Here is a 24,628-nt window from a genome sequence, read left to right as displayed (position 1 = left end):
CCCAGCTACTTGGAAGGCTGAGGCAGGAGAATTGCTTGAACCCGGGAGGCGAAAATTGCAGTAAGCTGAGATTGTGCCACTGCACTGCAGCCTGGGCAACAAGAATGAAACTCGGTCTACAAAAAATAAATAAATAAATAAAAATAAATTAGGCCTAACTTCAAGTAGATGGGAAACCATGGTAGGATTTTGAGCATAGAAGTGACACGATCTGACTTATGTTATTTATTTATTTATTGAGACAGCATCTCACTCTGTTGCCCAGGTTGGAGTGCAGTGGCACATTCTCGGCTCACTGCAACCTCTGCCTTTTGGGTTGAAGCGATTCTTCTGCCTCAGCCTCCTGAGTAGCTGGGACTACAGGCACACACCACCATGCCTGGCTAATTTTGTAATTTTTAGTAGAGATGGGGTTTTGCCATGTTGGCCAGTCTGGTCTTGAGCTCCTGACCTCAGGTGATCCACTTGCCTTGGCCTCCCAAAGTGTTGGGATTACAGGCATGAGCCACTGCTCCTGGCCTGACTTACGTTTTAAAGGGTTCACATTGGTCTGTGTGTTGAGAACAAATTGAAGAGGGGTTGGAGAGGCAGGAGCAGAAACAGGGAGACCAGTTAGAAGACTACCACAATAATTCTGGGTCACAGGTACTGTGGTTCCAGTGGCTGGTGGATCATTACAGCACAGAGCCTGGTCCCCTACCCAGCCTCCTCAGCAAACCTTCCGCCTCCACCCCAGCCATCGTCTGCTTGAGGGGCAGCTTGAAACAGAACCACTGTTACTGAGGACCTACTATGTGCCAGACATTGTTTTAGGTGCCTTGTGTTGATCTCATTTAATCTTCAAAGAGACTTGTGAAGAGGGGGCTGTTCCACAGACATTTCAAAGCCCATGCTATGGACTGAATTGTAACTTTGCTATTCCTATGTTGAAGCTCTAACCCCCAGTGTATTTCAAGATGGAGCCTTTGGGGTATAATTAGGTTTAGATGAGCTCAGGAGGGGGTCCCTCCTGATGGGATTAGTGTCCTTGTAAGAATAGACACCTGGCAGAATCCCATCCCCTACCATGTGAGGACACAGTGAGAAGGCGGCTGTCTGCAAGTGAGGGAGAGAGCCCTCCCCAGGGACTGAATCTGCTGGCACTTTGCCCTTGGACTTCCCAGCCTCCAGAACCGTGAGCAATAAATGTCTGTTGTTTAAACCACTCAGTCTGTGGTATTAGTTATAGTAGTTGGAGCTGACTTTTACAGACGAGGAAACTGAGGCTCTGAGGTGTTAGGTGATCTGACCACTCGGGGAGTGGCTGAGCATTGGGCTGGGCCATGATGGGAGACTGGGGAGTCGGGGAGAATAGGGCTTGAGGGAGACTTGCCTGTGGCGTTGAGCAGTCGCAGAGGGACAAGGCCAGGTCTCAGGGGTGTCTGGGCTTGGTGGGCTCCTGCCTGGGTGGGCGGTGGGAAGGAGGAAGTACCTGGGAAAGAAAGTTTTAACCTGGTTGGGCTTAGGGGAGTTCCTGGCTCAGCCTCTCTGTGAAGTTTTCCAGGGCCTGGCACTAGCTTTTCCAGGCATGTAAGGGGTCTGTCTGGGACCTACTGAGGCCCTTCCTGCGGCCTCTCAGCCTTGCTGGCGGCTGGAGCCGTCCAGTCTGGTGGTCCTGGAGGTGGCAGGTGGTGGTGGTGGGGGATGGAAGGGGAGGAGGGAGGCACTAGGGGTTCAATCATGACTCCCTGGAGCCTGTTCATTGCTCAGTCTCAGAGAAGGTGGTGAAGAGGGCAGAGTGTTAATGACAGTAATTGCTTTAATTATTTTTTTGGTTTGGAGAGTCATAAAATGTAGCAGCTCGCTTACTGCTAATCATGGTAATCAGGGGGAGCTGAGGGCTGTGCTTGGACTGCGATTGTTAACTAGGGGGAAGTAACAGCCTGCAAAGACACAGAAGCAAATGATGAGTTCTCCAGTCTCCTCTCCCCTTTCTCTGCCCTCCCTCTCCTTTCAGCCTTTTATCTCCCCACCTTGCTTCCTTCCTTCTCCCTTGCCATGCCTCCTCCACTGCGCCCCTTCTGAGGGAAGCCTTTTTGATGGTGGTGGCGGTGGGCTGCTGTAGGGATCCAGGGACTGACCTCAGGTCTGGGGAGAACAGCTGTTCTGGGGAAAGAGGAGGATCAGTCTCAGCAGAAGTCTGTTCCTCCCCGGGCAGCCTCCTGCAGAGCTCCTCGAGGTCTGAGGGCTTCAGACAGCCTGCGACAGACCAAGCACCTGGGCCCTTCCAGATGAGCCAGGAGAGACAGCAGAGCTGGTCCTTTGGGCACAACTGGGGGCAGGTGCAGGGAATGGATGTTAGGCTACCCATTTGCTTCTCTTTACCCGTCAACAGGCAAGAAGTACACACTGAGCCATTTCTTGAATACCTACTGTGTGCCAGGCTGGAGATTCTGTGGGGGAATCGGACTTTGCCTTGTCCTCAAGGAGCTGGTGTGGAAGAAGTAATGACCATCCAGGGTGGCATCAGAGGCACAGAGGCCAGGTTGATGGTGTTAACTCTCAGTAAGTCAGGGAAAACTTCCTGGAGGAGGTGGCAGGGCCATCAGGGGAGACTTCCCAGAGGAAGCAAGGTTGTGCAAGGTGAGGAGTAGTATTCTGGATGTGAAGGGTGGAGATTTGGGCAGAGGGAACAGCATAGGCAAGGGGCTGGAAGGAGGGCACAGGACAGAGGAGAATGGCAGATATAGCAGGAGAAATCGCTTTGGGTTGGATTGTGAGGGGCCTCAAAGACCCCACCATGGGATTTGGGCTTGACATGCTATCTTCTGAGATCCTGTTTGCCTGGGGAGTGGGGAAGGGTTGGAGTCAGGAAGCTTTTTTTATGAGGAGTGAATGAAAACATGTAGGCAAAGTCCAAAGTGGGTGCTCTGTGGATGATATTGACAGTGATAACAAGGCGCTCAGCCAAGATAGTGTTCCAGGGATACGTGGACACTCTCCTGCAGAGACACAGTTAGACAGACACGGGAGCTACAATTATACAAAGCACAGAGACACACGCACACCCATCCTCACCCCGGAGATGTGTACAGTCAGGCTTGATGCACCAGATCCACAACTGTGAGTTCATCTTTGAGGGGCTTGCTAAGGCCAGAGGCATGCCCTGACTCCTTGACCTTGTAACTTTGCTTCCTGGGACTGTGGGCTGCATGGCTGGGGCCAAGTCAGGGAGAAGATCCTCCGCAGATCACCCCAGCATTCCTCCTGCTGTCAGAACATGACCCTTGGCACTGTAGCTAGAGAACCTAGGGCCAGCTATCAATAAGAACTGTCCAGCTGAGAAGGCAGCGGTGGGCAGCTTTCTGCAGTTAGGACTGCCGCCTACCACCCCAGGCCTGAGTGACTGGTGAGGCAGACACACCTGGTTTGGGGCAGGGAGCTGTTCCACCCAGGGCCGAACTCTTAGCCTTTCCCAAGACCAGGGTCTCAGAGTCACCAGGGGCCGTCCCCTGGCGGGCTTGGAAGAGGAGACGGGAGCTCAGTGTGATGCCTGTTGCGGGTGGTGCCTGCGAATATCTGCTGTGGCTGATAAGAAGCGCCTTGCAATGGGAGGGATAGTGGTTAGACCTCAGGGGCTACTTCCAGATTGTGAGGGGGTGTGAGGAACAGCAGAGGAGTAAAGAGAACCAGCAGCAAAGAGGACAATCCTGGGATTTGGTGAGGAGCTGCATTCCTGGGGGATGTGGGAGAAGGAGATTGCTGTGCGCCAGGCATGATCCAAAGCATGTTACATGCGCTAACTCCATGAATCCTTCTAATACTCAATGAAGCAGGTGTCAGGAGCATCCCATTTCACAGATGCAGAACTTAAGTACTTTGTGCAATTCACACAGCTTGGAAGTGATGGAGGCTGACAGGAGCCCGGACGGATGGGCCTCAGAATCTGCTCTCTCACAGCAGTCACTGATGGTCTGGCCCTGTGTGTTTCCGCAGACTGGGAGCTCGTGTTCCCAGGAGCCAGCACAGAGGGGAGCACCTGGTAGTGGCTCATCAAGTCTGGAAGGAAGAAAGGAAGGACATAAGGAAGGGAAGAAGAGAGGGAGAGAGGAAGGAAGAAAGCATTAGAGGGCCGGGCACGGTGGCTCACGCCTGTAATCCCAGCACTTTGGGAGGCTGAGACAGGTGGATCACCTGATGTCATGAGTTTGAGACCAGCCTGACCAACATGGTGAAACCCCGTCTCTACTAAAAATACAAAAATTAGCCAGGTAGGGTGGTGCACTCCTGTAATCCCAGCTACTCGGGAGGCTGAAGCAGGAGAATTGCTTGAACCCAGGAGGTGGAGGTTGCAGTGAGCCTAGATCGTGCCATTGCACTCCAGCCTGGGCGACAGAGTGAGACTCTGTCTCAAAAAATAATTTATTGGAGGTAGGAGATTGTACAGTGGATCTTGGGGCATTTCAGCCTCTTGTCCTGTCCCTGTATCCACTCCCTGCCTGTTGGGAGCCCTTCTGTGCCTGCCCCCACCCCTGGATCCTCCAGGTCTCCCGAAGCTCAGCTGCCTCCTTGTCCAATTTCATTTTCCCACCACACAAATAAGGGGCTGGATCCGCCTTTCCGTTCACACAGGCAGTTGTCAGCTGCAGTGGCATCTGTTCTTGCTGGAAAAATTAAGAAGGAAGTGAAAGAAGCCACAACCCTAGAGCTGCTGGCTAGGGAATCTGGCCTGGCCTCTCCTGGGGACACCCTTCCTATCTCCCATAGGAGATGCCTGGGAAGCAGCTCAGGGCCAGAATGGACATAGGTTCTCCACCAACACTCTCTTCCCTTGAGAGGGAAGTGTGGGCTGGATGCAGTGGCTTACATCTGTAATTCCAGCACTTTGGGAGGTCAAGGTGGGTGACTGGGTGTGTCACTGAGCCTAGGAGTGGGACCAACCAGCCTGGGCAACATGGCAAAACCCTGTCTCTACAAAAAATTAGCTGGGCATGGTGGCACGCACCTGGAGACCCAGCTACTCAGGAAGGTGAGGTGGAGGATCGATTGAGCCTGGGAGGAAGGCTGCAGTGAGCCATGACTGTGCCACTGCACTCCAGCCTGGGCAGCAGAGCGAGACCTTGTCTCAAAAAACAAACACAAACAAACAAACAAAAAACAGAAGAAGTAAATGTGGTTAACTGTGTGGCCTCTGGGATGGATCCCAGCTCTGAACTGACAGCTGTATGTCTGCTTGGGCGAGTTATTTAACCTCTCTGTGCCTTAGATTTCCCATCTAGCTCATAGTAATGTTGTGAGGGTTGAATGAATTGATACATGTAAAGCACGTGGGATCTGGTAAGCATGTGCTTTAGTAGTGCCGTAGCTGTTATTCTTCTCTTCCTTGGCCTAGGGATTGCTCCTCTGAGTGAGGCGCTCGGCCTGCTGATGTGGTGCAGCCAGAGGCGGGAGAGCTCTCCATGGACTGGGCAGGTTGGAGAAGGCTTCATTCATTCTACAGACCTTTATTGATCCCAGGCCCCTGGGTCCCCCCTTGGGAGCCCCCAGTCTGGAGGGGAGGGAGGCAGACACATAAACAGAGAATTAGCGTAAGAGGCAGGTATGTAATGTTCAGGGGAAAAGAGGAGGAAGTGGCTAATGGGTATGAAGGCTGATGGAGGGAGGAGGTCAGAGAAGGCTTCCTGGAGGAGGTGGCGTAAGTAGAAGGTGGAACTGCAAATGACAGTTTGCCAGGCAGCCCTGGGGTGAAAGGCCTTCTGGGAGATTGAGAAGAGATGTGCTCTGGGCAGCAGGAGCCAGGCTGTGAGGAGCCTGGGCTTTATCCTCAGGGCAGGAGGGAGCACCGAGGGTGTGGAGTAGCAAGGATATAGGCAGCTGGAGGAAGGTGGCTAGGGAAGCTGTTGGCGGGTGGCTGGGCATGAGGGGACTGGGAAGACTTGTCAGCTCCCTTCCTTATTCATCTCTGCAGCCCCAGCTGCCAGGACTGGCCAGCCCAGTGTAGCATTACTGGCTACCATTGAGTAGAAGAGCAAAGGAAAATATCTGTGATTACCTAGGCCTGAGATGCCTGGGACCAGAGAGGTAGCTGGGGCTTGGCAGGAGGGTGCAGAGCTGAGGGTTTGTGGACTCTTGGAGAGGATATGGGGACTTCCCTTGTGGCCCATGAGCTTCTGGCTCCCCTAACATCTCAGCCTGGGGCTGCCCTGTGTGGGAGAGGTGGGTCACGCTGGCAGCTGGGCACGACCGGCTCTGTCCAGCAGGGGGCAGCCGCAGTGCACGGATGGGCGCGCCCGGCTACCTGCTCGTTGCCACCAGCACTTAGAAAAGGGTCTTCGTGGTGGGAGGGTCGGACCCAGTGTGGCAAGGGCTTCCTTGGTGAGCTGAAGGCCAGAGAGGGGCACCTTCACACCCTCAGGAACTGGTCTATTGGGGCAGTGCTGCCGAGGTCAGGGAAACCCGCAAGACCCTGGGAGGCCAGACTGGTCTCCTCAGTAATTATTAACCCTGGGAGCACATTAGAGTAGTTTGGGGAGTGTTGAAAACCCACCCAAGCCTGGCGCCCTCCCCAGATCCATGGCATCAGAGTCTGTGGGTGGGGCTCAGGCATCAGTCATTAAAAAACATCTCCCCTGGGCTGAGTGAGGTGGCTCACGCCTGTAATCCCAGCACTTTAGGAGGCTGAGGTGGGCAGATCATGAGGTCAGGAGTTTGAGACCAGCCTGGCCAACATGGTGAAACACTGCCTCTATTAAAAATACAAAAATTAGCTGGGCGTGGTGGCTTGTGTCTGTAATCCCAGCTACTCGGGAGACTGAGGCAGAAGAATCCCTTGAACCAGGACCCAGGAGGCAGAGGTTGCAGTGAGCCAAGGTCGCACCACTGCACTCTAGCCTGGGCGACAGAGCGAGACTCCATCTCAAAAAAACAAAACAAAACAAAAACTCCCCTGGCAATTCTTTTTTTCTTGATTGTTTCTTTTTTCCCTTTTACTTTATTTTAATTAATTATTTTTGAGACAGAGTTTTGCTCTTGTTGCCCAGGCTGGAGTGCAGTGGCACGATCTCGGCTCACTGCAACCTCCGCCTCCCGGATTCAAGCTATTCTCCTGCCTCAGCCTCCTGAGTAGCTGGGATTACAGGCGCCCACCACCACGCCCAGCCAATTTTTTGTATTTTATTTTTAAGTAGAGACGGGGTTTCACCATGCTGGCCAGGCTGGTCTCGACTCCTGAACTTGTGAACTGCCTGCCTCAGCCTCCCAAAGTGCTGGGATTACAGGCGTGAGCCACTGCGCCCTGCCAAAAGTGATATTCTGTTAGTTAAAAAAAACAAACAACGCAGTATATCTGCTTATGTTAAAAAATGGAATCTCTTGCATGCATCAAGCATCACAAACGTGTTAACTTAGCCGTTGATATCAGAGTTTTCCCATCATTTATAATCAGATGTATATTGTCATTCACTAAGGATGGGGGTAACTATTACATAGATGTAGATACACGGTTTGTTCCCAGAGACAGAACTCTTTTTTTGTTTTTTTTTGAGATGGAGTCTTGCTCTGTGGCCAGGCTGGAGTGCAATGGCACAGTCTCAGCTCACTGCAACCTCTGCCTCTCGGGTTCAAGTGATTCTCCTGCCTCAGCCTCCCAAGTAGCTGGGATTACAGGTGCTCACTACCATGCCCTGCTAATTTTTGTATTTAGTAGAGACCAGGTTTCACCATTGTTGGCCGGGCTGGTCTCAAACTCCTGACCTCAGGTGATCTGCCCACCTTGGCCTCCTAGTGTTGAGATTACAGATGTGAGCCACCACACCCAGCCCCAGAGACAGAACTCTTCATCAGGCATTGTTTGGTTTGAAAATTTCAGCCAGCTCTGCAAGGCCAAGTTTACCCTAAACCAGTACTCCTTTTTGTGAGTCAGACACAGGCGACTCGTTCGGGCAGCCCCAGCCCCGTGGACAGGCAACTTTGGGAGTGGAGGTTGGGTGGGTCCTCAGCCCTGTGTGTGGTGTGGAAGGGGCCTCCTCCTGCATGTGTGTGGTGGGCAGGCCAGCTTAGATGTGGGAGGGTGGGCGGTGTGTACTGGGTTTGTGTGTTTTCGTGATGTGTCTGATGTTTGAGTACAAGGAGTGTATGTTGTTTTGGGTGGTGTGGGTCTGGGTGGGGTGTGTGTTGCATCGAGTGTGTGATGTCTGGGTGTTTCTGGGGTGGTGCAGAATGGGTTTTGTGTGAGTGGTGATCATTTTCGGGGACATGGAGTTGGGTACAATATAAGTATCCAGCAGGTGGGATGTCAAGTGCATGCGAGGCAGTGTCACTGTGTGATTGTGGTCTGAGCCTTCTATTGGGCTGGGTGCATGGGGCGTGCCTGTGTGTGTGAGGGTGTGTGGTATGTGGTGTGTAATGCATACCTGTGTGCATGGCTATGAATGGGATTCCCGGGGACAGGTTCAAGGTCTCAGCCCTCCAGACTAGCATTTGAAGCCTTGGCCAGGCCTCCCCAGGGCCCCTCCCAGTCTCAGGCTGCCGCTGAGGTGGGGCGGGCTCTGAACTGCTGCTGCCCCAACCATACTGTCCTTGGGAGGCCAGCAGGGGCCTGTCTGAGGGCTTGCAGGAAGTTGTTCTGTAGAGTGGTGGGACTGGTGGATGGCAGTTTGCACAGGAGCTGTGCCCTGGCCAGGTGCCTATCTGGGGAGTTCAACTGAGATTCCGTTTCCCCACCCCTTACCCCAGATCATTGTCTGGGTCCACATTGCCGCAATGATTGCAGTCGCTTTTAATCTGACCTCTCTGCCTCTCCCCTGCAGCGCTTCCCCTTTTTCTCCTGTCCACTCTGCTAGCCACCCTGTGGCCAGTGTGCTTTTCCAACACTCAAATCTGGGCACAGCCTCTTCACTTAAAACCCTTCTGTGGCCTCGCTACTGCCCGCAGGATGAAGGCCAAGCTCCTTGGCTGGGCACTCAAGGCCCCTACAACTAACCCTCATCTGCCGGTCCCAACTCCTCCCTCCACGCAAGCCATGCCCATGATGCTGAGGACCACCTGACGCTGTCCCCTTGGATGCCAGTGCAAGGTCCAGCCTCCAGTTCTTCCCTGTGCTGAGCCTCCTACCCCCTGGCTGGTGCCCTGTCCTCACCCAGCCTGGCCAAGCCCATAGCTTCTATCCCTGGAAGCATCCCCTGCCCTTTCCAGGTGGAGCTGCTGGCTCCTTACCCAGAGCTAGCTTCAGTCCTGCACAGAAGCTGCCCACTCTGCATAGTCACCGTCAGCTGGGCTGTGTCCTCACTGAACCCTGGCCTCCTCTGGGGCTATTTCAGGGATGCACCTGGGTCAGCCCAGCCCTTTGGAGTCTGACTTCAACTTCTCGGGGATCCACCCTGAGTGGAGCTCCAGGGCCCACTTGCATGCTGGTGAGGGACATGCTTGGAGACGGTGGCTTCTCCTGCTCTTGTCTCCATTCAGGCAGGCGGCGGGCCTGAGCTGCCTTGAGGCTGGAAGAGACATTGTCTGTGAGAGACTTCTCCGTTCAGGTTTTATTTCCCTAAAGCTGAAGCCTCCCCTGGGGATTAAGCTGTGTGATCTGGTAGGAAAGGAGAGGGAAAATTGAAAAGAGAAGGAGAGATTCCCCTGACTGCAGGAGGATCTTCCTCCAGAGACTGGAAGGGAGGAACACTTGGCACTGCCCAGGCAATGGTGCTTGAGTCTGTTTCCTGGCAGGGCCTTGGAGGAGGTAGGATTATCCCAGGGGCTGTGTGGGTCCCAGCCTTGCTAATATGCTAAAACAGCCCTGGAGTTTGGGTGTCTGTCTCAGTTCATTTGCATTGTGTGAAGGAATATCTGAGGCTGGGTAATTTTAAAGAAAAGAGGGTTATTTGGCTCATGGGTCTTCAGGCTGTATTGGAAGCATGGTGGTGGCACAGGTGCTGCACCAGGTGAGGGCTTCGGGATGTTTCCACTCATGGCAGAAGGTGGAGGGGGACTGTGTGCAGAGATCACACGTGTAGACAGAGAGGAAGGAAGAGGGAGAGAGAGAGGGAGAGGGGGACAGAGAGAGGGGGAGGGAGGGAGAGAGGGAGGGCGAGAGAGAAAGGAAGAGAGGGAGAGAGAGGAAGGGAGGGAAGCAGAGAGAGAGAGACAGAGGGAGAGGAAGGGAGAGGGAGAGGGAGAGAGACAGAAGGAGGGAGAGAGAAAGAGGGGAAGAGGAGAGGGAGAGTGAGGGAGAGAGGAGTGAGAGAGACGGGGGAGAGATCGGGAAGGGGAAAAGAAGGAAGGGGGAGAGAGAGGAAAGGGTGGAGAGAGGGGAAAGTCGGGGGGGGAAGGGGGAAAGGGAGAGAGGGAAGGAGGAGAGGGAGAGAGGAGGGGGGAGAGAGAGGGGGAGGGGGGAGAGAGGTAGGGAGAGAGAAGAGGAGATGCTGGATTCTTTTCAATAACCAGTTCTCAAGGGAACTAAGAGTGAGAACTCACTCACTCCCATGAGAATGGCACCAAGCCTCACGACCCAAACACCTCCCACCAGGTCCCACCTCCAGCACTGGGGATGAGACTTGCTGGGGCCAAACAAACCATATTTAAGCCATAGCAGTGTCTCACAGCATCATTGTTGAGTAATGGCCACCATGAGCAAGACTTCCCCGCCCCAAGCCCTGGCATGTCACTGCCAATTCTTGGAACCTGGGGTGCAGTGCTGATGGCAGCTGCGTGTGGTGGGAAGTGGGTTTGTGAGCAAGTCATTGTGCCTCGTCTCTAAATCAGAGATAAGAATACGATCTGCTCTTGATGTCAAGATTAATGAGATAATAATAGTCATCTCTTAAAAGATTCTATCTACCGGCTGGGCGTGGTGGTTCACTTCTGTAATCCCAGCACTTGGGGAGGCCGAGGTGGGTAGATCACGAGGTCAGGAGATCGAGACCATCCTGGCTAACACCGTGAAACCCCATCTCTACTAAAAATACTAAACATTAGCCGGGTGTGGTGGCATGTGCCTGTGGTCCCAGCTAGTCGGGAGGCTGAGGCAGGAGAATCACTTGGACCTGGGAGATGGAGGTTGCAGTGAACCGAGATTGTGCCACCGCAGTCCAGCCTGGGCAACAGCGTGAGACTTCATCTCAAAAAAAAAAAAAAAAAGATTCTATCTACCAAGGGCTATCCACAGAATAACATATCTAATCCTCCTGACCATCCTATGTGGTAGTTGCTATTATTATTACCCATTTTATAGAAGAGGAAGCTGAGGTATTGACTTATTTAAGTCTTAAATGGGGAATTGGATACAGGTGGTCTGGCCCCTCAGTCTTGATTCTTAACCACTGCCTCTCTAGTTGAGGGAGGCAGAATCCTTAAGCATAGTAAGTGCACAAGAAGTGTTAGCACCAGAAAAGGGAGAACATCTGCTTTCAGAAGCACTCGCCTATGATGGATCAAAGCTGAAGGCTGTTGTCACCATGTGACCTGTGCCGGATCCTTTCTGGACTGGAGACCCTGGACCTTTGAGCACTGGGATTTGCTGTGTCCAGCTGTGCATAACCACCGGACTCCTCCGTCCCGTTCTTGGTAGAGTGCTAGTTTTCATCTGTGAGTAAAAGAACCACAATAAACTGCCTTTACCCTTTCTGGCATTAAAAAACCTTCAATTTTCTCCTTCAGTGAACTACTTGGTGAATATCTTCACTAGCACATGAACCTCTGGTACATTAACATACTCAGGTGATTTTTTTTTTTTTTTTTTTTTTTTGAGACAGAGTCTTGCTTTGTCACTCAGGCTGGAGTGCAGTGGTGAAATCTCAGCTCACTGCAATCTCCACCTCCTGGGTTCAGGCGATTCTCCTCCTCAGCTTCCCAAGCAGGTGGGATTATAAGCACACACCACCACGCCTGGCTAATTTTTGTAATTTTAGTAGAGACGGGGTTTCACCATGTTGGCCAGGCTGACCTCAAAGTCCTGACCTCAAGTGATCTGCCTGCTTCAGCCTCCAAAGTGCTGGGATTACAGGTGTGAGCTACCGCACTTGGCCTGGTTTTTATTAAATTTTAATTTACTTTTTGTGAGGTTTGTCTTGGGTTCTTGCCGAGTTTAAAAAGAAGAAACTGAGGCCAAGACAAGAAGATCCAATGTGAAGGAATTTATTCAGGCTCCCGGGTGAGGTTCCACAGTCTGACAGAAGGGGCCAGAGAAGTCGCACAGACGCCTCTCAGACGTGGGGTTTTATAGGGAGTGAAGGAGCTCGATTGGTTGTGGGAGAGCAGGACTACTATTGGGTAAGGTTATAAGCCTTTGTTTGCATACAGGACTTGGCTGCTATTGGTTAGAATTACTCGGCTGCTATTGGCTAGAAAGACTTGGCTGCTATTGGCTAGAAAGACTTGGCTGCTATTGGCTAGAAAGACTTGGCTGCTATTGGCTAGAAAGACTCGGCTGCTAATTGGCTAGAATCACAAGACCCTGCTTGCATACTGGGTTCTTTAAGGGAAAGCCAGGCTGTGCGAGAAAGGGAAAAGGAAACAATCTGAGCATGTCTGAGCTTTCAGAAAAAAGGCAGGGAGGTGTGCGTCCGAGTTCCCGGTGAGGCAATCAGCCTTACATTTTTATTTTTTAACAAATGGGGTCTCATGGTGTTTGCCCAGGCTGAAATGCAGTGGCACGACCATAGCTCATTGTAACCTTGAACCGCTGGTTCAAGAGATCCTCTCCAGAGATCCTCCTCCCTCAGCCTCCCAAGTAGATGGGACTATAGGCGCATACCACCACACACAGCTCATTTTTTAAAACACTTTTGGTAGACACAGGGTCTTGCTATGTTGTCCAGGCTGGTCTTGAACTCCTGGCCTCAAGCAGTTCTTCTGCCTTGCCCTCCCAGAACTCTGGGATTACAGGTGTGCAGCTGCACCGCCATGCCCGGCCTTACAGGTTTTATATTATTTTGTTACTATTTAATTTAGTTCTGCTGGTCTTTGTTTTGCTTCTCGATGTTTCTCAATAAATGTTAACTGTGGTATAGGAATCTCAATCTGCATACTTAGATATATAACAAATAGCACATTTTTGGCTCCTTTCAAATCAATTTTACTATCTAATATTAAGCCCCCATTTCTTCCTCTAGGGATGTGTGAAATTCAGCCTCAGACCCTCTTGGGGCTAAGTCGGAGATGTGCATTCGTGTGTGTGTGTGTGTGTGTGCGTGTGAAAGAGGTACAGGTGGGGGTTCCCATAACAGAAGTAGTGTGAAGCTGGGAGCAGACAGGGACCCGAGGGTGGGCATGACTGGGGGTGCCCCCTAAGGAGTGTGGAGTAGGTAGACAAGAAGCAGTGAGTTGGTGTAAGGCGTGGCACTCAGTGGGAGCTGATGAATTCATGATCCTGAGCCTCATGAATTATCCCATTAAGGAAGGTGTGGCCTGGTGTTTCTCCCTGGGGACATGTCCAGGATGCCTTTCCAGACTCATCCATCAGAAGCGCCCTGCCCTAGTCTGACCCTCTTAGGGCATTCTATTTGGGCCTCTGTGAAGGCACTGACCACAACCTTGGTTAGTATCTTGGGCTGCTGTGTTCATTCAATTCAATTCAATTCAATTCAATTCAGTTCAGTTCCGTTCCGTTCCGTTCCATTCCGTTTCCATTCCACAGTGTCAGACTCTGTGCCAGACACTGAATTAGACTTGACTCCTGCCTTATGGGACCTGCAGTGAAGTGGGGCTCTAGGTGTGTAGACACAGGATCACCATGCACAACACTGCTGTGACAGTGGGTACTGGGAGCATTGGGTGGTGGTTTCTAACCCAGGCTGTGGGTCAGTGAAGTCCGTGAAGATGCCAGATAGATGTAGTGTCTCAACCAAGACCCAAGGGGTGAAGGGGAGAAGGCTGTGGGTGGAGGTGTTTCAGGCATTTCAGGCAGGGATTATGTGTAGTGGAGACTGGAGGGCAGAGAGTGTGGGGCCTGGAGATGACTTCTCTGGGGCACAGAAGGGTCTGAAAGGACATGGGGAGATGGTAAAGGAGGAAGACAGAGGGTTGGTTTAGGGCCTTGGCATGCAAGGCTTTGGGGGCCTGACAGTTAAGAGTTTGGGCTTTACTTGGGGGCAATGCAGGAAGAGTGAGCCTTACATTTACAGTCTTTAGAGAGTTCCTTGTGGCCGGGCATGGTGGCTCACACCTGTAATCCCAGCACTTTGGAGGCTGAGGCAGGCAGATCACCTGAGGTCAGGAGTTTGAGACCAGCCTGGCCAACATAGTGAAACCCCATCTCTATTAAAAATACAAAAATTAATTGGGCGTGGTGGTGCATGCCTGTAGTCCCAGCTACTGGGGAGGCTGAGGCAAGAGGATCACTTGAACCCAGGTGGTGGAGGCTGCAGTGAGCTGAGATTACATCACTGTACTCCAGCCTGGGAAACAGTGAGTCTCCATCTCAAAAAAAAAAAAAAAGCACCTGTGTGTAGTGTGAAGAGTGGGTGTGAGGGTGTGCTATTAAACATCTAACAATGGTCACTTCAGAAAAATTGCCTTTTGGCCAATTGCTGTGGTGTAAAATACTCCCACTGTGACTGATCTTGAGCTATGAACGTGATGCTGCTGAACACATGGCTGGGATGATATGCTAATGGTCTGATCTCCTGAGCTGGCACAAGCTGGCTTCAGCACACGGCTGGTTGGAGTGAAGCAGGGAGGTCTTATTTATTTCCCTAGAGTGAGGGAGTGAGGGAGCTCCTCTCTCATCCTTGTCTCCTCCCTCAGCAGCGACCACAGCCCTGCACAGAGTTAGCACTGAGGCCAGAAATATTCTGGAAGGACAAACGGAACAAGAGCCCTCAGGAATGTCCGATCCCATTTCCCGAGGGGATCCCTGAGAACTGGCTGTCCAGAGGAAGTCAGAGGCAGGGAAGGGTGCCCATGTGATCAGATTTCAGGGCTGAGGATGGGAGGAGGGCATGCTGGGATGGGAAATTGATGAGCTGATGATAATAATTATGATAATTATGCAAAATACACAAATAATAATTACAGAAAATCATGATTATTATTTCTGGGTGTGATATGTCTCCAGCTTTTTGGAACTGCACAGAAATATTGGATGCCCCTTTTCTCATGGGTGTGTGAGTGTCACAGTCAAGCTCGGGGTGTCTGGCAGGAGCTGGGGTTTCCATCCCTCTCTAGACAGCTGTCTCTTGCCCTGGGTCTTGGTGGGATGCAGCCTTCTTCACACAGTGCCAGGCCTGAGTGAGCCAGATCAAGCTCAGGAAAGGCAGGGCTTCCTACTTCTAGTTCCCACCTGAGAACCTCACTGAGGACACAGCCATGGGAGGGCTGAACTGGGAGAGGGCAATGATTAACCTAGAAGAAGAATTCAAAGGCTCAGAAGCCATGTGTCTCCCTGATGAGCTGGTCTCATGATTCATGGTTGATTAGATATCTGACCCAAATAGTGTCAGTTAGACTCTCTTTTCTGGAAATATAGAGCTGAGACTGGGAGAGAGCAGGGTTTGTCTATGCGAGTGATTGGATCTCTCGCTGGGAGGCTGGGTGTATTGTATCCAGCAATGAAGTTGACTGTGGAGGGGGAGAGAGAAAGGACTGACATTCCTGGTGGCTTCTGCTTTCTATCTCCAGTCCTCTTCCACGAAGTTCCTTGTATCTTTGTAGCAAAAGCCCTAGTGATGCCAGCTTGAAGGGGTGTCTGTTACTTCACTTGCAGCTAAGATTCTAAGCAGGGCTGTATTGCAAAGAGCCTTGAATATTTTGGTTTTATGGATCAGAGGTTCACTGAAGCTAGCTCACTCAAGACACTAGTGGGATCATAAGGGCACTTGTGTGGAAATCCTACTAGAGAAACTGTCAGAGGGCTGGGGCCCGTGGGAAACCGAGGCAGACTGTATTTAAGATGGCCCAGGACCTAAGCAGCTGGAGGGAATTTATTAACTCTATTAACACAACTTGGGGTCAATTCCTGGTGACTGCCTTTCCTGTCCTGCTAACAGTTCGCCAATTCTTCCCTTTTTCCTTCCATTTCATCAACCTGAGTGAAGACATCTGAGTGGGGCAGCTGATGACTATTGTCTCTTTGTGGAGCCTTTTGTATCAGGCCGTGTGATAGGCCGTGAGATAGCCTATGGATGGGCTGCCCTTGTTTCAGGTGCTCATTCATGGTCCAATCAGATGCCATCTCTCAGCTGGCCATCTTGGGCAGGGTAGTTTTAAACAGAAGTTGGTTTTGTCAGCATGGAGGCTGGTGAGTCTTCTGTGAATGCAAGGCTTGGTACGTAATTCAATAGGTGATGGTGAGTCCTCTGAGGTTCTTGAGGATGTTATGTGGTCAAAGCTGAGACTTGTGACTACTGCCTGGCTGCAGGGAAGAGGTTGGTTGGAGGGGAGAGGACAGGCAGGGGGGCCAGGGAGGTGGTCGCTGCTTAGTCCAGTGACAGGACATGAGCTGAGCTGGCCTGATCTAGAGGGTGGGCCAGGCCAGGACCAGGGTGGGCAAGTGAGGCTCCGAGGACACCACATTTAAGTGGCCTATTCCCTCTCAGGTCAGCGCTTGCAGAAGCCTCCTTAATTTTGCTTCACTCACCCCATCCTAGACCTGGCCCTGGATGGGTGATGGAGGAGACACCGGAATGTACGGGCTGAATAACTGGTGGGTTGCGAATGGTGAGGAGAGGGACCCTCCTTTCGCTGGTGAATGCTGAGGCATTTGGTGGTGTGACCTGGAGGATCTGGAGGCCAGATCCAGAGATGGGGGAGCAGGAGGAGGGAAGCTGGGTTTGTGGAGGAGGCTGATAAGTTCACTCTGGGGTCTGAGAGTTTGCAATGCCTGTAGGACGTTGAGGGCAAGGTTTCTAGTAGACAGATGGGAATGTGGGCCTGAAGCTTGAGGAGAAGTCAGAGCTGTAGAGGTGGGCAGCGTCAGGATAGAGGTGATCCTGAGGTACCGTGTGGAGAGTACTGCGTACCGTACTGGCACTAAGTGTGTGCTCAGGAAATGTTTTGTAAGTTATATGGGAAGTCGTGGGAATGCACTTGATTCTCCGGGGAGCGTTGTAGGGAGGAATGGGTCTCTAATGGTGAAATGTCAGACAGCTGACAATAGCTTCTGGGTTAGGGGACATTTGTGGGTAGGAAGGGATTCTACTGGAGCTTGTTACATGACCCCATACTCATATCCACGGATGTGTCCTGTTCTCGAGAATTCCTGGAGCACAAATGCCTGGTTGAAGGTTGAAGACTCACATGGCTTGGCTCTGTATTCCCACCCAAATCTCATGTTGAATTGTAATCCCCAGGTTGGAGGAGGGGCCTGGTGGGAGGTGATTGGATCACAGGGTCCCCCTTGCCGTGCTCTTGCTAGTGAGAGAGTTCTCGCGAGATCTGGTTGTTTGAAAGAGTGCAGCACCTCTCCCTTTGCTCCCTCTTTTCCTCCTGCTCCTGCCATGTAAGCGTGCCTGTTTCCCCTTCGCCTTCCACCATAATTGTAAGTTTTCTGAGGCCTCCCCAGCCGTGTGGAACCGTGAGCCCATTAAGCCTCTTTTCTTTATAAATTAGTCAATCTCAGGTAGTTCTTTATAGCATTGCAAGAATGAACTAATACAAGAATCATGAGACCTCTACCTTCTTCTCTGACTGTGATGGTTGCCGCTTCTTTAAGAAGTGGCTTCCTGGTAATTACCCAGTGGTTACGCATGGTTGTCGGTGGAACTGGTAGTGTAACCCCCAACACCTGTGTGAAGTCTTAGTTTTTTTTTTTTTTTTTTTTTTTGCCCAGAGTGGTTTCACATTCATGAAGTCATTTGAGATCTATTACTCCCTTGTGCAGGAGGAAGCCCGGGGCTCATCATCCCCATTTTACAGGTGAAGCAACTGAGGCTCCAAGAGGTCAAGCTGATAGCTGAGAGCCACAAAGCTGATCAGGGAAGCCTGGCTTGGAATCTAGCTTAAAAATCTGCTTAAAAAAAATACAGTCTCCTGAATCTAGAAGTCGTTATGTACTCTAGGCTTTCCTTAGCTATATAATAATAAGATAGCATCAGTTACATAAATGGCTAATGTTTATTGGAGACTTAAATGATGGGTACTGTATTTTCCATTTAAACCTCACAACAATTCTATGCAATAGGTACTATCATCTATCTATTGGCAAGAATGCAAAAAGAATGTCCAGTTCTGGCCATGATGTGAAAAGAGGGCTTTTGCATCCATCACTAGGGATTGAGAATTGCTGTGAGTATTAGGGAACAAAATCAGCAGTGAAAATTAAAATTTAAAGTACAAACACCCTTGATTCACAAATCACTTTTTGGGGAATCTAGCCTGCAGGAATAAGAGCATCAGAACATAAGGATAAATGCACAAAGACATTTACTATCGCACCATTTGTAGTCATGAATGAAACAGTCGAACATTCATCAGGAGGAAATGGCTAACTGACTGCTGTGAATGGTGACCCAGCTAATGACAGGAGAACCTTCCAGATGCACTGACCTCAAGGGTGGTCCATGATGTGTTAATTGAACAAAACAAGTTTGGAGTAATGTGAATCCTATTTTTATTAGATAAATAAATGGAAATTTATTTTTTATGTATTTTTTGAGATGGAGTCTCTCTCTGTTGCCCAGGCTGGAGCGCAATGGCTCAGTCTCGGCTCACTGCAACCTTTGCCTCTTGGGTTCAAGTGGTTCTCATGCCTCAGCCTTCTGAGTAGCTGGGATTACAGGTGCATGCCACCATACCCAGCTACTTTTCTGTATATTTTTTATTGGAGACAGGGTTTCACCATGTTATCCAGGCTGGTCTCAAACTTCTGGCCTCAGGTGATCCACCTGCCTTGGCCTCTCAAAATGCTGGGATTACAGGCATGAGCCACTGTGCCCAGCCAACAAATAGAAAGTTTAAAAGCCCATATTTTTTTTTGGGTCTGTAAGGGTCTAGAAAATTACAGCCAGCCCTCTGTATCAGGGGGTTCTGTATCCATAGAGTCATTCAACAAACTACAGCTCAAAAATGTGAAAAAGAGAAAAAATATATAACAGCAAAAATCAATACAAAAATAATACAGTATAGCTACATAGCGTTTACATTGCATTAGGCATTATAAGTAATCTAGAGATGATCAAAAGTATATGAGTAGGTGTGTGAGGTTAGTTGCAAATATAATACCATTTTACATCAGGAACTCGAGCATCTGCAGATTTGGTATCGGGGCGGGGCGGGGGGTCCTAGAATCAATCCCCCTGTGAATACTGAGGAATGATAGTATATGAAAAGATACGTGTCATCTGTTGTGACCTCAGGAAGATGAGATTGAAGGCAGGGAGGAGAAGAAAATGACCTTTTCCTACATATCGGCATTACTCAACTAGTATAGCTGGAGAGAGTCAGGGTGGCTCCACAGAGGTGGTGAATTAGAGTTGAGTGTTGAAGGATGGATGGGAGTTTGCCAGTCAGCCAGGCTGGGAATGGGTGAGGGGACAGCATTTTAGGTAGAGGCACAGAGATGTGGAAGCACTTGAGGGGAGAAAGGACAGCAGTGTTGTGTGGCTGCTCACTCATGAAGAATGTTGCTATGAAGATTAAAATGAGAGGATGCAGGTCAGGTGTGATGGCTCATGCCTGTAATCCCAGCACTTTGGGAGGCCGAGGTGGGTGGATCGCTTGAGCCCAGGAGTTCAAAACCTGTCTAGGAAACATGGTGAAACTCCATCTCTACAAAAAATACAAAAATTAGCCAAGTGTGCTGGTGTGTGCCTATAGTCCCAGCTACTCAGGAGGCTGAGGTGGGAGGATCGCTTGAGCCTGGGAGGTTGAGGCTGCAGTGAGTTGTGATCGTGCTACTGCACTCCAGCCTGGGCAACAGAGAAGGATCTTGTTTGCACAAAAAAAAAAAAAAAAAAAAAAAAATGTAGAATGTATGTGGAATGCCTTGGAAAGGCCACTGGATCTTAGTTCTTGCTCCTGTGAAGCAGAGTCTAATTCCTGCCATATAGTGGAATATGAGTTAAGGATCACTTGTGGCAAATGCAAGTTAGGTATGGAGGGGGGTGGCGGGTGGTGGGATACTGGGCCTCCTCTTCCTTTGTCTCCTTCTTTATTCCTTTCTCATCCCCTTTAACTCCTCCTCCAATTCCCTTTCCCTCCCTCCCTTTTGCTGTCTTAAGTCTACTCCTGGCCAGGTGCGATGGCTCATGCCTGTAATCCCAGCACTTTGGGAGGTAGAGGTGGGAGGATTACCTCAGGTTGGGGGTTCAAGATCAGCTTGACCAACGTGGACAAACCCCATCTCTACTAAAAATACAAAATTAGCCAGGTGTGGTGGTGCGGGCCTGTAATCCCAGCTACTCGGGAGGCTGAGGCAGGAGAATCACTTGAACCCTGGAGGTGGAGGTTGCGGTGAGCCAAGATCATGCCATTGCACCCCAGCATGGGCAACAGGAACAAAACTCTGTCTCAACAAACAAACAAAAGTCCACTCCTCCTGGGTGCCTCTGTAGGGAGAAGGCCACGGCAGAGGGACTGTCTGGCTGCGGACAGTCAGCTGGGCATGCCGTGACCCTTCTCGATCCCTCTGATCTGGGCAACTCAGGCAGAACCACAGGCTGTGAGGCCAGGTCAACTTAGGTTTAAATCCCAGCCCTACCACTTACTAGCTGTGTGACCTCAGGCAAGTGGTTCAATGTTTCTGAGCCACTGTGTCTACATTTGTGAAATGCACATAATGATTCTGTCATAAGGTCATTGTCAAGATTAACTGAGAAAAGGTCTACATATAGCATTTTCAAAGATCTAGACACAAAAAAAATTTTTTTTTTTGACGGAGTCTCCCTCTGTCATCAGGCTGGAGTGCAGTGGTGCTATCTTGGCTCACTGCAACCTCTGCCTCCCAGGTTCAAACAATTTTCCTGCCTCAACCTCCCGAGTAGCTGGGACTACAGGGGCGTGCCACTGCACCCAGCTAATTTTTTAGTAGAGACAGGGTTTCACCACATTAGCCAGGATGGTCTTGATCTCTTGACCTTGTGATCTGCCTGCCTCAGCCTCCCAAATTGTTGGGACTACAGGCATGAGTCACCATGCCTGGCCATTATATTTTCTTATTTCTTCATCTCCTTTTAGCCTAGAGATGACTCTGGCAAACTCTTTGAACCTGTGCTGTTTTGTTCCCAGGACTGACTTCCTTCCTGCCTAACACTGGACCTTGAATTGTGGATTAGCCATAGTCAATGTTCAATTCTCTGCATGTTGCAGGCTGCTTGTGCTCTCTCTTCCACTCGAACCCAAAGAAGCGAGTGAATCAAAATAACTCCAGGCAGCAGAGCCAAGATGGAGGAGGACAGCTCTGGGATGGCTAGAGCTGGGGCCATCTCCCTGGGGTGGATAAAAGGGTTGTGACTGCGGGGGCTGGGGCAGACAGCTGAGGATTTGGAGGCACCACTCTCTGATAAGGAAGTTGTTTCCTCTGCGCTCATAGGAGTCCCTGCCTGGCTCTGTGTGTATGTTGTGAGGGACCCTGGAGAAGGCCCCTTTGTGGTGATGGAAAGAGTTATGCGTTATTAATGGTGTTTGTAGTTGTAAGCGCCACTAACGACCATAATCATGTGAGTTGTAATAATGTGTCTAATGAAAACTCCAGCAATGAATTAATGGATGCATCGTGACTTTGATGACCATGTGAACATAAGCTAGAGCACGACTTTATGTTAACAGGCCCAGCACAGCCTGGCAGGGAGATGGGTATGTGAGGGAAGAAAGGGCCTGCGGCTAACAGGCAGTCCTGGAATGGGCAGGCCCAGCTGTGCATCTCTGCTCAGTATCTTCAGAGCTCTGTGACCTGGCACTGTCCCATTACCTCTCTGAGCCTCAGTTTTCTCATCTAAATTAGAGATAATGATATTCCATCTCCTAAAGAGCTGTGAGGATTAAATGAGATACTACACCTGAAATAGGCCATGCCTTACGGCACCTCCCTTGCTTACTCTCCCCAGCTAGGCTGGTCGCATTGCTGCTCTGAGGAATGGCACCTGTACACCTGCTGCAGGCCCTTTGCACTGGCTGTTCCCTCTGCCCGGCACCCTCCCCACAGTCACAGCCATGTGTCACTTAGTGATAGGGATGGTTTCTTTTCTTTTTTTTAATTTTCCTTTATGTTTTGAGACAGAGTCTCCCTCTGTCGCCCAGGCTGGAGTGCAGTGCGATCTTGGCTCACTGCAACCTCCACCTCCCAGGTTCAAGCGATTCTTCTGTCTCAGCCTCCTGAGTAGCTGGGATTACAGGCATGCGTCAACATGCCCTGCTAATTTTTGTGTTTTTAGTAGAGATGGAGTTTTGCCATGTTGGCCAGGATGGTCTTGAACTCCTGACCTCGTGATCTGCCCCCCTTGGCCTTCCTATGTACTGGAATTATAGGCATGAGCCACCGCACCTGGACCACTACTATATACTTTATAAACACTGTACACTTAGGCTACACTCAATTTATAAACTTTTTTTTCAATAATAAAAACATATCTTACTATAACGTTTGTACTCTTTCTTTCTTTTGAGATGGAGTTTTACTCTTGTTGCCCAGGCTGGAGTGCAATGACGTGATCTCAGCTCACTGCAACCTCTGCCTCCTGGGTTCAGCCTCCTGAGTAGCTGGGATTACAGGCACCTACCACACACCTGGCTAATTTTTGGTGTTTTTAGTAGAGATGAGGTTTCACCATGTTGGCCAGGCTGGTCTTGAACTCCTGACCTCAGGTAATCTACCCACCTTGGCCTCCCAGAGTGCTGGGATTACAGACATGAGCCACCGTGCCTGGCAACATTTTTACTTTATCTTTTTTTTGATTTGTTAAAAACTTTTGGATTCTTGTAATAACATGTAGCTTAAAACACAGATACATACAGCTGTATAAAAATACTTTCTTTATATCCTTGTTCTATCAGCTTTTTTCTTCTTTTCGTAGATAGCTTTTGTGAAAACTGTCAATAGAAGCTTTTTTCTATTATAAAATTATTTCCTTTTCCTTTTTTTTTCTTTTTAGACTTTTTTTTGGTGAAAAGTGAAGGCGCACACACACACACACACACACACATTAGCCCAGGTCTACCTGGGGTCAGGATCATCAGTATCACTGTCTTCCACCTCCACATGTCGTCCTGCTAGAAGGTCTTCAGGGGCAGGAGCACACTAGAGCTGTCATCTCCTCTGAGAATAGTGCCTTCTGGAATAGCTCCTCAAGGACTGCCTGAGGCTGCTTTACAGTTAGCTTTTTTTTTTTTAATATAAGTAGAAGGCGTACACTTTGAAATAATAAAAAGTATAGCATAGTAAATACATAAGTCAGTGACACTGTATATTATTAAGTATGATGTACTTGTACATAATTGTATGTGCTAGACTTTTTTTTTTTTTTTGAGATGGAGTTTTGCTCATGTTGCCCTGGCCGGAGTGCAGTGGCGCGATCTTGGCTCACTGCAACCTCCGCCTCCCGGGTTCAAGCGATTCTCTTGCCTCAGCCTTCCTTCCAAGTAGCTGGGATTACAGGCATGTGCCACCACACCCGGCTAATTTTGTATTTTTAGTAGCGATGGGGTTACAGCATGTTGGCCAGGATGGTCTCGAACTCCTGACCTCAAGTGATCTGCCCGCCTTGGTCTCTCAAAGTGCTGAGATTACAGGGGTGAGCCACTGTGCCCAGCCCATTGTGCTAGACTTTCACACGACCAGCAGCACAGTAGGTTTGCTTACACCAGCACTACCATAAACACATGAGTAACCTGTTGTGCTGTGCCATTCCTACAGCTTGATGTTATGGCGGCGACCATGTCACTAGTGATAGGACATTTTCAGGTTCGTTATAACCTTATGGGACCATTGTTGTATGGATGACTGAAATGGTATGTGACACAGGTCTGTGTTTACATGACTTGTTCCACCTTCTGGCAGGTCACCCCTTAAATGTCAGCTCATCATGGAGACCTTTCTGACCTCCTTGTCTAAGACAGTACCCCACCCTCTGTTCTCTTTGTCTGCTTTATTTTTATCCCCAGCTCTTACATATTGATGTGTGGTGGTTTATAGCTTTCTGGTCGGTCTCTGCCTATAGGCCATATCACAAGAACAGGGACTATGTTTTGCTCGTGGTGGAATCTTGAGCACCAAAACAGCACCCAGGGCATGGGAGGCACCCAGGAAACATATACTTTATAAACACTGAGTCGAGGAAGGAATAGCTCCATGACAGGCATAAAGTAAGTGCTTAACAAAAGGCGACTGGGGTAAGGCTGTGTGAGCAAATGAGCAGACACCTCGCGAGGGAGAAGCTATGAGGAAGCTTCTCTGCACAGGAAAGCCCAGGACATCTGGTTTTCTGCCCTTCTCTTCTCACTTGCCTCCTTTGCAATCGTTGAGAGAACTGCAAAGCTGCCAGTGACCTCGGACGAGGCTTCCCCCTACACCATGGAGTTGGTGCGCCCGTCTTGGGGGTTCCATTTCTGAAGGATGAGGTTCCTGGGCCTGAGCAGTGAGGAGAAGGGGTCTTTGGGTCCTCCTGCCAGACTCCTGGATTCTGTCTAAAGTGTCTCTAAAACTGGTGTGTGCCTGTGGGAGAGTGTGATGAGTCACTGTGCAGATGCTGGCTGTGCGTGTATAAGTCTGTAACCTGTGTTTGATTACTTG

The sequence above is a fragment of the Aotus nancymaae genome, unplaced genomic scaffold, assembly GCF_030222135.1.
Source record: "Aotus nancymaae isolate 86718 unplaced genomic scaffold, 86718_ANA_hifiasm-v0.15.2.pri h1tg000007l, whole genome shotgun sequence".
Taxonomy (NCBI): domain Eukaryota; kingdom Metazoa; phylum Chordata; class Mammalia; order Primates; family Aotidae; genus Aotus; species Aotus nancymaae.
Note: the sequence above shows the minus strand (reverse complement) of the source record.